A 6000-nucleotide genomic window follows, 5' to 3' on the forward strand; every position below is an offset into this window, starting at 1 on the left:
GAGACTATGGAATTTTTAAATTTACCTTTTACCTTTATTCCAAGGACTACATTCTGTCCAGTTGGTTTTCTCAAGTTGAAGGAGTTGATGCAAGGCCTAAAAACTCAGTGTGGCAGCATCTGGGGCCTGGGTGTCAGAGGAAACTGCAGCTTAGAGGGCCACTGCTGATGGGAGGGGGTGGCCGGACTGGGATAGACCGCTGAAAGGTCCTTTTCAGTTGGAGGAATCCAGAACAAGAGATGGGGGTGGGGACAGAACAGCAGGGAGCTGCTCTGGTGGCACAGGCATAAAGACCCTTTTCTCTCTCTGTCAGGTGAAGCCCCATAGAGAGGCCTTGCTGGGCAACAGTGTAAAACACCCACCCCAGGCCTACACCAAAGAGATGGCCACTGGAAAGGGCATACGGTATGGGGAGAGTGAGGCCCCAGAAACAGTCTGTGCAGGGACTGGAGCCCCAAAACCACCAGGGGCCCCTCAGAAGAGACTTTGGAGTTGAGGGGTGGAGTCCAGAGCATATAGCCCTAGCTAAAGCAGTTGTTGTTTTTAAGATCTCAAGGAATCCCAGCCTCGTTCTTTTCTTTTTTTTTTTTTTTTTTGAGAGAGAGAGAAAAAACATCTATTTGTTGTTCTGCTTATTTATTCATTTATTGGTTGACTGTTGTATGTCCCCTAACTTGGGATCAAATCCACAACCTTGGGGTATCTGGACGAAGCTCTAACCCACTGAACTACCTAGCCAGGGCCCAAGCCAGTTTTTACTTACAAATAAATGTAAGTTTTCTCCTGCATGCAAGTAAATAAAATGGCTGTATCCCAGGAAAACAGGAACATTGAGTGATGGGGATGGTCTGCCTTGACACAGAATATATGGCAACCAGGAAATTCACATGGGGACCCCTCAGAGAGTCAGAGTGCCTGCATGCAGGCCACAGGCTTTCTAAAAAGAGCCATGGATGCTGGAACCAGAATCTCAGGGCAGATGCTCTGAAGGCAGGTGTATATGTGTAGGCCTTTCCCAGGGAGGGAGGCAGTGGAATATGTGTCTCTCAAAGATGTACAAATCCCCCCAACAGGCTGGGCTGAGGAATGCAGTGGGAGGCCTTGAAAGCCAAGGTCACACCAGAGGTGAAGGGGAACTAGTCTTCATTTCTTTGGATGCCAGACCCTTGTCAGTGCTGTTGTCCCTGCTGGGAGTGGCTTTGCACCTTGATCATTCCCTCTGCTTAAATTTCACCCACTGGGCTGCCATCTCTCATTGGTTGTGTGGACTGGGCTGGGGCCAGGAGGGGGGCAATGACATTTAAAGCGTTTTTACAGGGTATCTGGTAATGATATGTGTCCTGCTGGAGAAGGCAGGGGTGGGGGTGATGAGCAAAATGACAACAGTGCAACTATTTAAAGTTGATAATTAAAAATGAATAAATAAGGGAAACTTAGAAAGGGATGTGTCAAAGATGGAGGGTAGCAAGGTCTGCGCATTGCATGGAGAGTGAAGATAAAATAAGGTGGAAGATAAAATAAGTTGTGAAGGCACCTGGGGCCCAGACCCTCAGAAAAATAAACATAAACCTTTGTAAATAGGCTTTCTGATTTTATTTTGGTAAATTTTTATTTATTTATTTTTTAAATTAAATCTTTATTGTTCATATTATTACATTTGTTCCTCTTTTTCCCCCCCATAACTCCCCTCCTCCCAGTTCCCACCCCACCCTCCGCCCTCACTCCCCACCCACTGTCCTCATCCATAGGTGCACGATTTTTGTCCAGTCTCTTCCCGCATCCCCCCACACCCCTTTCCCCCCCAAGAATAGTCAGTCCATTCTCTTTCTATGTCCCTGATTCTATTATAATCACCAGTTCACTATGTTCATCAGATGATTTATTCACTTGATTCTTAGATTCACTTGTTGATAGATGCATATTTGTTGTTCATAATTTGTATCTTTACCTTTTTCTTTTTCTTCCTCTTCTTAAAGGATACCTTTCAGCATTTCGTATAATACTGGTTTGGTGGTGATGAACTCCTTTAGCTTTTCCTTATCTGTGAAGCTCTTTATCTGACCTTCAATTCTGAATGATAGCTTTGCTGGATAAAGTAATCTTGGTTGTAGGTTCTTGGCATTCATCACTTTGAATATTTCTTGCCACTCCCTTCTGGCCTGCAGTTTCTGTTGAGAAATCAGCTGACAGTCGTATGGGTATTCCCTTGTAGGTAACTTAGTTTCTTTCTCTTGCTGCTTTTAAGAGTCTCTCTTTATCTTTTGCTTTTGGCATTTTAATTATGATGTGTCTTGGTGTGGTCCTCTTTGGAATATATATATATTTTATTGATTTTTTACAGAGAGGAAGGGAGAGGGATAGAGAGTCAGAAACATCGATGAGAGAGAAACATCGATCAGCTGCCTCTTGCACACCCCCTACTGGGGATGTGCCCGCAACCCAGGTACATGCCCTTGACCAGAATCGAACCTGGGACCCTTGAGTCCGCAGGCTGATGCTCTATCCACTGAGCCAAGCCGGTTAGGGCAGGATTCCTTTTGTTTGGGGTTCTCTGCACTTCCTGGACTTGGAAGTCTATTTCTTTCACCAGGTAGGGGAAGTTTTCTGTCATTATTTCTTCAAATAGGTTTTCAATATCTTGCTCTCTCTCTTCTTCTGGCACCCCTATAATTCGGATGTTGGTACGCTTGAAGCTGTCCCAGAGGCTCCTTACACTATCTTCGTATTTTCGGATTCTTTTTTCATTTTGCTTTTCGGGTTGGGTGTTTTTTGCTTCTTCGCATTTCAAATCTTTGACTTGATTCTTGCACTCCTCTGGTCTGTTGTTGGGAGTCTGTATAATATTCTTTATTTCAGTCAGTGTATGCTTAATTTCTAGTTCGTCTTTTATCACAACATCGAGGGTCTCATTAGATTTCTTGAGGATCTCACAATATTTATCAGCGGTCTCACCAGTCTTTTCGAGGGCCTTACTAAATTTATTGGTGGCTTCTAGACAGTTCTTGAGAGACCTTAAAAGTGTGGTTTTGAACTCTATATCCAGCATTTTGCTTTCCTCCATTTCTGTCATTTGTGTCCTGTTTCTTTGTCTCCACATTTTTTATGCTTTCTTGGTGCACCCCCTAGTGGTCTTTGTGCACAGTCTTGTTGTAGTTAAGCCTTGATTGTTCTAGGTAGCACTGGGGGGGATTTGACCTCCAGGCCAACTGGCTGTGAGAATCAGCTGTGTCTGCAGTGGGAGAACTTCTGTCCTCTAGGGAGGTGCTAATCTAGCCTTTGCCTGAGGCTATCCAGCAAATGCCTCTGTGCAGGGCTTGGGCAGGGCGGGTCCCAGGGGATCAACAGGGCAGGCAGAGCGAGCAGTTATGGCTGCTCTCAGTCCCGTCCCCAGAGGCTCTGCTTCTCAGTGTCCCAGCCACCTCTGCAAGCCCCTCGGAGAGAAAGCTGCCCTCAAGTTCCGACTGATGCCAGACAGTCCCACTTCTCCCGTTTGAGTCTGGGTCCCCAGAGACTCATCCAGAACTGGAGCCCAGAGCCTGAGACTTCCTCCCGATTGAAAAAGACAACCGCGCCCTCAGCCGCCAGCCCGCTCCGCATGCACCTCCGCACCTTTGTATTTTACTTCCACACCGCACCTCCTCTGAGTCTCGGTATGCTTTTCTCTTTCCTTCTAATTGTAGAATTTCCCCCTCAGCCAGCCTTCCTGTGGTTCTGGGTGATGTCCATTCCATCTTTTAGTTGTATTTTTGAAGTGGTTGTGCGAGGCAGCAATCTCCGGTGTTTATCTATGCCGCCATCTTGGTTTCCTCATATTTTGGTAAATTTTTAAATCCTAAAACATTTCACTCATCTGCTTCTGTGACTTAGGAAATAAAAGTGCAGTGTTGTTTTTTGGGTTTTTTTAAATATATTTTATTGATTTTTTACAGAGAGGAAGGAAGAGGGATAGAGAGTTAGAAACATCGATGAGAGAGAAACATCGATCAGCTGCCTCCTGCACACTCCCCACTGGGGATGTGGCTGCAACCAAGGTACATGCCCTTGACCGGAATCGAACCTGGGACCCTTGAGTCCGCAGGCCAGTGCTCTATCCACTGAGCCAAACTGGTTAGGGCAAAAAGTGCAGGGGTTTGCAAGTTATTTTTAAACCCTTCAGTTTAAAACTGCCGTCTTAAACATTTTTAATTTAGAGAGATGATGTGTATAAAGCACCCCCTTCCCTCTCCTGCACCCTTTTCAAGCCCTTTAAGCCCCCCTTCCCCCTCCTTCATGCAGGTTATAGCCTTAAAATCCGACAGACTGGAAGGTGTGGGCAGCATGTCAAGGAGGACAATAGAGGCAGGGAACAGGGGGAAGGAGGAGGCCAAGACCTCCCAAGTCACTCCTAGGTGTGCTCCAAGCAGGCAAGTAGAAGGATATATGTGTACACTGTTTGATTTAGTGTGATAGAAGCCAGCAGGTCAGGCTACATACTTTGTGAGGCCTGGTGCAAAGATAAAATGTTCAAAATAAAGAATTTCAGATAAGCAAAATGTGGTCCATTCATACAATGGAATATTATTCAGCCTTAGAAAAGAAGGAAATTCTGACAGTGCTACAACTGGATGAATCTTGAGGACATTATGCTCAGTGAAATAAGCAGTCACAAAAGGATAAATATTGTATGATTCCACTTACATGAGGTTCCTAGAGGAGTAAGATCCATAGAGACAGAAAGTAGATGGTGGGTGCCAGGGGCTGGGGGAGGGGGAAGAGAAGTAAGTGTTTAATGGGGACAGAGTTTCAGTTTGGGAAGATGAGGAAGTTCTGGAGATGATGGCGGTGATGGTTGCACAACAATGTGAATGTACTTAATGCCCCTGAACTGTTTAGTTAAAAATGGTAAATGTTATGGGTATTTTACCACAATTGAAAATAAAGTTTAAAAAAATTATTAAGAATTTCAAGACAGCCCTGGCCGGTGTGGCTTGGTTGGACGCTGTCCCATATACCCGGAGGTTGTCGGTTCGATTCCCAGTCAAGGGCACACGCCCAGTTGTAGGCTCGATCACTAGTTGGGGGCATGCAAGAGGCAGCCCTTGGATGTTGCACTCTCACATCCATGTTTTTCCTCTCTCTTTCTCTCCCTTCCTCTCTCTAAGCATGTCCTCAGGTGAGGTAGGTAGAAATAAATAAATAGATAGATAGATGAATTTTCTGTTATGTGAATTTCATCTCAATTAAAAAACAAAAATCATGCTATGGCTGAGTAGCTCTGTTGGTTAGAGCATTGTCCTGACACACCAAGGTTGTGGGTTTGATCGCTGGTCAAGTCACATACAAGAATCAATCAATGGCCCTGGCCGGTTTGGCTCAGTGGATAGAGTGTTGGCCTGCGGACTGAAGTATCCTGGGTTTGATTCCAGTCAACGGCATATATACCTCGGTTGCAGGCTTCTCCCCAGCCCAGGCCTTGTTCAGGGCGCATGCAGTAGGCAACCAATTGATGTGTTTCTCTTACATCAATATTTCTCTCTGTCTTCCCCTTTCTCTTCCATTCTCCCTAAAAATCAATGGAAAAATATCCTGAGGTGAGGATAAAACAAAAAAAAATCAACCAATGAATGCATAAATAAATGGAACAACAAAATTGATGTCTCTCTCTCTGTCTTTACCTCCCTCCCTCCTTTCCTCTCTCCCTCTAAAGTTAATCTTTTAAAAATTTAAAAAACAAAAGTCATCTTAGGGGCTTAACTGCCAAAAGTTTGACATGCACAGTAGACCAGTTGGCCGAGTCTTGAGTGCTCAGTGTTTATGATATCTCCCTTCAGCACTCAGTCCTGCCAAGTGGGCCAGCTTACATGGGAATGTTGAATGTCTGCACTCTTTCAACAGAAAGTCTATGTATTAGTTTGCCAGGGTGACGTCAACAATGGAAATTTAGGATCTCACAGTTCTGGTTGCCTCACTGAGATCTCTGCCTTCATCTGCAGATGACATCTTCCCTCTGTGGATGTCTAT

This window comes from Myotis myotis, unplaced genomic scaffold (genome assembly GCF_014108235.1).
Source record: "Myotis myotis isolate mMyoMyo1 unplaced genomic scaffold, mMyoMyo1.p scaffold_m19_p_6, whole genome shotgun sequence".
In the NCBI taxonomy this organism is placed as follows: Eukaryota; Metazoa; Chordata; class Mammalia; order Chiroptera; family Vespertilionidae; genus Myotis; species Myotis myotis.